This window comes from Mixophyes fleayi, chromosome 12, assembly GCF_038048845.1.
Source record: "Mixophyes fleayi isolate aMixFle1 chromosome 12, aMixFle1.hap1, whole genome shotgun sequence".
NCBI lineage: Eukaryota > Metazoa > Chordata > Amphibia > Anura > Limnodynastidae > Mixophyes > Mixophyes fleayi.
In genome coordinates this window covers 40,067,234-40,076,819 of record NC_134413.1, presented here as the reverse complement: position 1 = coordinate 40,076,819, position 9,586 = coordinate 40,067,234, and the positions used below count along the sequence as shown (strand labels likewise).

Here is a 9,586-nt window from a genome sequence, read left to right as displayed (position 1 = left end):
GACCCTAATGTATGTGTTTGTAGGGTAGGAAATTTAGACTGTAAGTTTCAAATGGGCTGAGAGTGATGCAAATGATTCAATATTTTCTGTATAGAACTATGTAAAACAGTAGCACTATATAAATGATCAACAATAAAATATAACTAAAATGCACTGCAGTTAAGAATCCTTTTCATTTCTGTAGCTGTTAATAATGTATTGTAAAAATTGTAGAATAAGAACTGAGGGCTAAATTAAGCACGAGGGAAATTATAATCTGAGGTTGTGTTCAATTGATTGAAATCACATCTCCAAGGGTTAAAAGTTAATAGGGGATGGAGTATGCCCATCTGATGTCACTTGGGGAGGGTTAAGGAGTAGTCCATAAAAGTGTGGGGCAGAATAAAAATCATTCTCTAGAGATCCAGGACGTTGTCTGCCTACCCTCCCTGGTATTAGATGTATTTTCGCACCTGCTGTGGATTGTCATGATGTTCTATTTTTGTGCTGGTTTTCTATATATCAGTTACTGGCCTGGCATGGCATTGGAGGTCCGGGATGAGTTTCGTTGTCAGTAAACGCAATGCAGCCGATAGCCAATGATTGGGGACACATGCTGAAACTGTCTTCCTTCGAAGAGTCGACTATAGTCTTGGTGCAAGTACCGCCCTTGTGGGTCGGCTTCTGGGTGCGCTTCTTAAACCCAGAGGGGTTGCAAGTCCTGTAGTGCCCAGGATAATTGTTCCCCGATAAGGTAGATATGTGAAGTTGTTACCCACGCTGTTGATATGCAAAGGGTGGGTTGACCCGTGTTGTGATATCCATATTTGGGCCTTGCCATACTGCTTGCTGTTTTCTCCTCCACCATATAGTTGCCAAAATAAAGTCCTTTATTTATTTTGTCACAATTTAAGTCTTGTGTCATTTATTGTAGATATTAAGTTAAGAGTGTAACGAGAGGTTATATAAGGTAATGTTAAATATGATTTTTTGTTAAGGCCTCATAAGGCCTTTGTTCAGCCATTTTATTGTAACTTGTATAGAAATATTATTTGCTAGAAGAGATTATTCATTTTTCTGTTAACTTGCAGTTTTGCAATATGTGAGCCTATGGCCTTGAAGTTGAACTAATAGAGAACACCTGAAGAATGTAACCAGTTATGAAAACAATAATGAGCTTCATATCCAGCTGGTAGTATGGGAACTGTATCCATGGTGTTGCACATAGCATATCTCCAACTCCCCTTGAGATAAGAAATAATAGGCTCATCTGTCCTTAGAAGGGGGAGAAAAGTAAACACCTCAAGAATACGTGAGAAAGTTAATCAGTAGCGCTTCTCATAAACTAGTGGTATAAACTATTGTATGCATATGACGTAGGATTCATTTATTCAGTAGCCTATAAAAACCTGTATCTTTGTATCAATAAACTAGAGAATATTCCTTGTATACAGAACTTGGTCTGTGTCAATTCTCTCCAGCTGATTGAAGCGCTTCCAGATATACTTGACACCACAGGCAGACTTGGGTCAGAATTTTAGATCTAACAACTTGGAGGTCGCCACAGAGATTCGCTGTCCAGCAGGCTACAAGACAGACAACGGAGGTTTCCCAGCACATTGAACCCCAACATCCGCGGTCAGTAGATTTCTACTCGTTGGTCTTCCTAGTCTGGGTCACCTCATGTCTGTCTGAGGCACCTGACACGCGAATTTGTGAGTCTCAAGTATCATCTGATTAATATAATACAGTATTAACCCAATTTGTTTACTGTAATTGTATTGTTGATTAGATTTTTGAAAGATGATTGAATTTTGAGTGCATGTGTTTGTACCTATGTATGATGTATAAAGCATAAAAGTCACATAAGACATTGATCAAAGAAGCATGTAATGGAATAGAGGGATTTAGAGAGTTATTGTTTTGAACATTGAGTGAACATTTTAGACACCATCCCCAGAGGTATATCAAAGAAGGGAGATTCTGTAATCTGCCCAAATTGTGTAAGAGAGATTTCCAAAAGACCTTCGTCCCAGATACTGTCAAAGAAGCTATTTAGCACGGACATCCAGTACAAGGAGTCCACAGAACGGGACGTCCAGTGCAAGGACAACCCACAGAAACTAGATAAGAGTCCCGATTTGGACTCAACAGAATACTGTCAATACGAGTAATATAGATAGTAAACAAATGACAGCAGCTCCCTCATAGATATGATGCACAAAGACTTAAGGAAATGGGGGAGTAGAAGGTCTGCAGGGAATTTTTCAAGAAAGCGGGGATAGCCAAAGATATGTGTGGATGGAGAAACAAAGGTGTTGCAAGTGGTAATGTGACAAGAACAAAGGGGTATTGAGATCAAACCCCAAGAGATTGTTTGAGGTGGCACAGGAAAGTTAAGAGATCTGAAAAGTCGAAATATATGTGGATATGCTAAATGCATCGGAAGCTGAATAATGAATCAAGTAGGTTGTATATTATAAATGTATGTTTGATCCTGTGCAGCTGAATAAGTGAAATGTGCCCCTCCCTTATTCTGTGTAAATGATTTCAGTGTGTTGAGATAAGAAGCACACTGTTTTTTGTTTTTTGACAATGTATGTAAAATTAAAAAAATGTGTCCGGAGTGCTGATTGATGATAACATGTTGAAGCTAACTTGTATTTAGTGTAATGCTGGGACTTGTAGTTCCACAGCAGTAGGCTGGAAGATGTCAGTTAAGTTTTCTTTCTCTGTATGTGAGTTTTGTCTCCGTCTTACTGCGTGTGAGAGAGATCCGTGATAATTCACATTGTTTGTTCTCTGTCTTAGTGCTCTATAAGGGAGATGTTTGATTTACTTTAAATCACAATGTTTGTCTGTCTTGTCCGTTTTTTACAAGAGACATGTTTCAAGGTTGAAAAAGTTGTACATTCATTGCTTAATGATAAGCTTTTAAAAAGATACAAAAGAAGTTTTAAAATGTTTGGTCCGATTGCACGGACAAGATTGTAAATAATGTACATTATCACTATAAGTACTAGTGTCAGAACAAAGCTGGCTGGGATCCAACAAGCCGTTTCTGTATTTGAACAAAATAATTTTGTTTCTGAAGTTCAGAAATATAGCTTTCTCTTTAATGAAGTTGAGAATTGTGGGAGTGAGCTTACATGCTGTTTTTATCTGTGTTAAAATGGCGCTGATGAATGTTCTCAGAAATCAGGAGGGTTTGTTATGCCTTTAAAGAAATGTTACGAGATAAAATGTTGTCTGTGAGCGAGACTTAAGTGAATATATTTTTACTTTGAACACGAAAATCACAGAATCTAGAAATATGTGTGAATATTTGGTCACGGGAGAGAGATTTTGTTGAGAAAATGTTGAATGATTTACAGACACAATGTATTGTGTCTAACGAGAGTACTCTGATTTATGAGACAGTGCTGCTTTTAAAATGGTTGAATACTTGGAACCAAGATTCCAGATTGAATGTTTCTAAACCCGGAAATTTAATTAGTGTCATTTAAAAGGGCTGTACTAAGAGATGATAAGAAAGGAGTGGCTTTGAACACTCGCCCAGGTCTCGTCACTTTGACATTCTCTATTTGTGAAATTAGGGACTGCCCCTTTGAGGAAATCAAGGCATGGAACGCATAGCGTCACAGTTAAGCTTTTAGCAGCTGTTCACTGGTTACCTAAGACAGTATACACGCATGTTACAGTTACAGTAATTCCTAGTAAATAAATGTTAATCTCTATGCAAAAGTTTTTTTATTCACAGGTCTCCAGCTGCAAAGACCCATTAGGCAATCCAGATTGCATTGATTTAACTTCCAATGCACCATCTTTGCACCACAACAAACATAAGTATAAACTAATGAAGGATTTAAATAACGTAAACTCTTCTGAGTAATGATTACCTTGTTTTGGAAGAGATATTAGAGTTTATGTGCTATTCGCATAGCAAATGCATGAACTAGGTGGTTTTTCTGTATGTGCAGAAAGCAAAAGGTTTTTATTTGTATCCTCATTACAGTTTTGAGTAAATCAGTGTTTGTAAAGACATTTACTGCCCTTATTTACTGTGCTATAATTGTCATATACTGTAAATAATTCTTTTTATTGTGGGTATGGTAATGCATTGATGGGAATTCTATATTTTTACAGAAATGAAAAAGATTTAAGACTTTAAGAGCAATTGTATGTGCTCCTGCATTAGCACTTCTGGATCATAGCAAGCCATTTATACTCTCCTCTGAGCAGAACCAAATGTTTAACCAATTTTAAGCTGAAATAACTTCAGCGCCAGCACTGGCTTTGCCAGATTATGACAAGCCTTTCACATTATTTTGTTATGAAGTCAGTGCACATGTACAAGGAGTACTGACACAAATACATGGTCGCAAGCTAAGGTCACTTGCATACTACTCTGCTTTAGTGCTTGAAAAGAGTATAGATATTGTGCTAGGACACCCAGTTACCTTAACGGTATCGTACGTTGTGACAGAAACCAAGCACAAGCAAAACATTTGTTACCGGCCAGATTTACTAAGTATGAAGATATACAGCACAAAGGACATTCCCTCCTATTGTGAAATGAGTGACATATAACACTTGCCGAGCGCACTGTGTATTTTCTTCCTCCCTTTCCTTTTTTATTAGAAGAAAAAAAAAAAAAAAAAAAAAAAAGGAAGCACAAGAGGCCCCAGAGCCTCTCATGTTCACAGATATATGTTAAGACCTTCAGACAAGGGGAATCTGAGTAAACTGTATTTTAAGTTTTTTAAAGGTCCAAGGGAGACCAGAGAGGGGAGTTCATTGATATTAGCAGGAGGAATATAGATTGCACGTTATTTTCCTTTGCTGTGCGCTGTAGATGTGTACTAGACTAGAAAGGAAAGCCAAGTTTGGAAGAACCAGACTCAGGCCCATAGTAATGTATAGATCATTATACATAATTAGAAAATTCTAATATGAAAGTTTAACCCAACCAAATAAAGAAAAGAGCAACCCATGACTACAGGGGTTTACACCCAATGCAGGAATGTGTTTGTGAGTATTGTGGCCCAACACATTATTATATACACTAATAGAACTGATGATGTGGCTTATTAACAGGTTATTTAAGCTAAGTGTTTCTCTTCCAGAAGAATTAAAGTTACCACATCTGTCTTAACCGTTGTACTGTACACTCCATCTAATGAGTGTAAACTTTGTGGAACTCAGAAACCAAGAACCTTTTCCTTGGATTCCACATGCTCCTTACTGAAGCCTATCCTAATGAAGTAGCACTGCTTACTCCCAGTAACGTTACACTTAAGCAGTGCACAATGTTGAATCCTGCTGCCTTATTGCAGCAAGTTTCAAAAGATGGGAGAAGTACCTATATATATTGGGGTTACCCTAGGGATTTGGGGGAATTCCATTCCAGCTTGAACAGAAAGAAAGAAAAAAAAAAATGCAAACAAAATTTTTCTGAACATGATTGCATAGAACTAATGAAACAAGAATCTTTGGTTTTATCTCACATTAAAGATAAACCATTACCAGATGCAGACATCACTCTTTTTGTAGATGGTTCACACTATCACATAGATCCTGTCCCGTATACAGGGTGTGCTGTAACCACACACACAGAAATAGTGATTCAACAGACTCTACCGAGTCACATGTCAGCACAAGAAGCTGAACTAAAGGCCCTGACACTTGCATGCATATATGAAAAAGGACAAAGAGTAAATATTTACACTGATTCAAGTTATGCATTTGTAATTGCGCATGATTATGGCCCTGTATGGAAAAGTAGGGACCTTATGGGTTCAGCAAGCAAACCAGTCAATATGATGAACATACCAGGGCACTGTTCACTGCATTCCAGCTGTCCTCCAAACAGTGATGAAGGTGAAGACACACACAGAGATACTACCCCCGAAGCTAAGTGAAATAGACCAGGCCGCACGAGAAGCCGCCATAGCCCCAGTACCCCAAGGGGAGTCTATTTACATGGTGACCCCCTGACCCCTGTTTGACCAGAGCACACTCCAACTTATGGAAAGACAAGCAACAGAAAATAAGAAAAAGACTTGGGCAATACATGGAGCACTAGAAGTGCAAGGAGTGGTGTAAAGGTCAGCGTTTGTGTCTGCCAAAAGTAGTTTATCCCATTATGGCCAATATAGCACACGAGAAAGTGCATCTGGGAAAAGATGCTATGGTTGTACTCACTAGCAGCTTATGGATAGTACCAGGGTTCGCCCAAGCAGCACAGTCGTTAGTGGCAGAATGCCTAGTCTGTGCACAAAGTAACCCGAGTAAGTCTGTCCTATGGAAAAGCACACCCCAGACATAATATCCCTATAAGAGGATACAGATAGACTTTATAACTTCCCAAATGCTCGGGCTTTGAGAATGTGCTTGTCTGTGTCAACTTCTTTAGTCACTGGCTGGAGACATGGCTGTATAGAAAAGCAAATGCTAAAGCATTAGCCAAGAAAATTGCGAATGAGGTAATCTGATGATATGGTGTACCAGAGGTCATTGTAAGTGACAGAGGGATACACTTTACGGGGCAAGGATTCCAGAAACTATCACACCCCCTACAGATCCCAAAGTTCAGGATGTATGGAGCGCCTTAATGGTACACTGAAATTGAAAATGCAGAAAATAATGGCTGAAACAGGTCTGCCATGGATCTCATGTTTACCTGCACTCAGTAAAAAATACTGCTAGGAAAGACACAGGTTTAACACCATATGAGATATTGTTTGGCACAGCAAACAGAACAGGCTGTTATTTTCCATAGCAACTACACCATGTATATAGTGATTTGTTGAATTATGTTGCCTTATTATAGAAACAACTAACTGAAATACATGGTCAAATATTCTCCTCCATTGCAAACCCTAATTTTGATACAGGTACCCATAAACTGCACCCTGGGGGGCTGGGTGGTCGTGAGAAAGCACATCAGGAGAAGTCTTGAACCCAGATACAAGGGTCCTTATCAAGTCCTGTTGACGACTCCCATGGCTGTGAAAGTACAGGAAAGAGACACCTGGATTCACGCATAACACTGCAAAGTCTTCAAATCAGGGGAGTCTTGTTCTGATAAATAGAAATGACTGTCTCATTGTATTGATATGTCTTGCCAGAATAATTGTGACTGAAGTAGGGATTAAGGCCTCCCTAACCCAGTATGAAACAGACAGTTAAGTGACATATTGCCTATGCCACTGTGAGAAACATATGGGAAGGAGTGCTCAACAATTTGCACTCATAGTAGAGTAAACTCTGAAAATGTCTTTGTGCAGATGCATAACCTCATTGGTAAAGTTGTCAGTAATGATTCATGTTGGATATTGGAAATATTGGCATTAGTAGCAAATGGTTTTGCAATCCTGTTGATCGTATAGGTGATAATGAAACTAAATATATGGCTGATTAAGAAGTTACTGACACTTGATTGTTGTCTCTCCAAAAAGGGAACCACTGAAAATCCCGAACCTCTGATGATCACAGAAATTACTTCTGAAACCTGACCAGACTATGAGTGTCATGAATTATTTGGACTAGCAAAGCCAAAGAACTGCAGAGTTTGCAACAAGAAACTACTAAAGATTGAACAAAGGACATGCAAGGCCTGCAGAACTACTATAGACTCATTAACTACCTACTAAGAAACCATCTTTTAAGAAACCATCTTCTAAGAAACCATCTTTTCTAGACATGGACATTTGCCAAAATGCATCTCCTCATAAATCAAGTTAGGACAGGGAGGATCACAGGCTTATTAGTGGGGGATGAGTTGACAGATTCCTAAGGGGACCAACTCTATGCATGTGGCCTCCTACATGTGTATAAGTACCTGCTTATTAAGAATGTGGTTCTATAGATAGGATTAGGTAGGTAGGAGGAGAAAGGGTCGAAAATTGAATAAAAGATGGGAAATGTTAAATATGATTTTTTGTTAAGGCCTCATAAGGCCTTTGTTCAGCCATTTTATTGTAACTTGTATAGAAATATTATTTGCTAGAAGAGATTATTCATTTTTCTGTTAACTTGCAGTTTTGCAATATGTGAGCCTATGGCCTTGAAGTTGAACTAATAGAGAACACCTGAAGAATGTAACCAGTTATGAAAACAATAATGAGCTTCATATCCAGCTGGTAGTATGGGAACTGTATCCATGGTGTTGCACATAGCATATCTCCAACTCCCCTTGAGATAAGAAATAATAGGCTCATCTGTCCTTAGAAGGGGGAGAAAAGTAAACACCTCAAGAATACGTGAGAAAGTTAATCAGTAGCGCTTCTCATAAACTAGTGGTATAAACTATTGTATGCATATGACGTAGGATTCATTTATTCAGTAGCCTATAAAAACCTGTATCTTTGTATCAATAAACTAGAGAATATTCCTTGTATACAGAACTTGGTCTGTGTCAATTCTCTCCAGCTGATTGAAGCGCTTCCAGATATACTTGACACCACAGGCAGACTTGGGTCAGAATTTTAGATCTAACAGTAATAGAATATCAGCCTTTAAACATTTTAAAGCAATAACAAATAAAGAACAAGGCAACCACCACAAATAAAGTAATACATAATCTTTTGTAACAGCTCATTCTGGGGAATGTTAGATTTAGAACTAAAAAGACAGTTGACAGTTGGAGTTGTCTGTTGGAAAAGAGAAGTGAGTGAATCACAACAGTGGAGAAAGGAGAAAGTGTACAGTACTGGATAATGAAAAGAATATGAAGAGAAATTACAGACGCAGGAAAAGACTTAAAAAGGAAGAAAGTGAGAACAACATTTAACTAATTCATGAGCGAATAATGAACAGGAGAGTAACTACTGTGGTAGCAGAGGTTGCAGATGCTATAGGGCTGCTGTAAAAGAAAGGGAGATGTACCTGAATTGTGCACGCTATCCTCGTATCCTGTTCCTGAATAGTCTTGTTATATAACCACAAAAGGTTTTACACTTTTCCTCATAATACACACCTACGTCAGTGCTTAGCACCACTTTGAATACCATAACACCCGCACAGAGTTCTCTGCACAATAGTTACTGTATCAAGGCAAAATTTATAATAACAATGCAGATATGTTCATTAAAAAGAATATTTACTTACAACAATGTATTCAATAACATAATCTTAAACACTGTAAAAGGATAGCTATTTCGACCTTAAAGCGGATGCTACTTCCCTGAAAGTCTGCTATTGCTCTCTGTTATCAGGAGGGTCCAATAATAAGGCATATATACTATTAATGCTAATATCGTAATGACTGTTTAATAGCTAACTTCATTATCACTCACACAAGGAGGCTTCTAGTTTAAACCCCGTTCTTAGAAAGATAATTCTATTTCAATGTCTGCTCTATTTACTCTGATTCTGACAGTGTAATACAGGGAATAATACATATCATATCAAAAAAGGTTTTCCACAAAGTCTCCTTTAAAATAATATGTATTCTTATTAGCAATAGGTATTTTCAGTAACGTTTTTTTTACACATATGATAACACTGTGTAGAAAGCTTAATATATTTTACAGTAAATACAATGCATTGCCCATACTTGCCAACTCTCCCGGAATGTCCGGGAGACTCCCGCATTTTGCGAGAG

The 9,586-nt window shown here is 38.1% G+C and overlaps 1 long non-coding RNA gene across 1 annotated transcript; it reads left to right on the top strand.

The window, feature by feature from the left end:
- The first annotated feature begins 949 nt into the window (after positions 1-949).
- On the top strand, positions 950-7,677 carry LOC142109091 (uncharacterized). Its single transcript, XR_012680274.1, has 2 exons — positions 950-2,444; positions 6,876-7,677. It is a non-coding gene; the product is annotated as an uncharacterized LOC142109091 (long non-coding RNA).
- Positions 7,678-9,586: the final 1,909 nt, after the last annotated feature.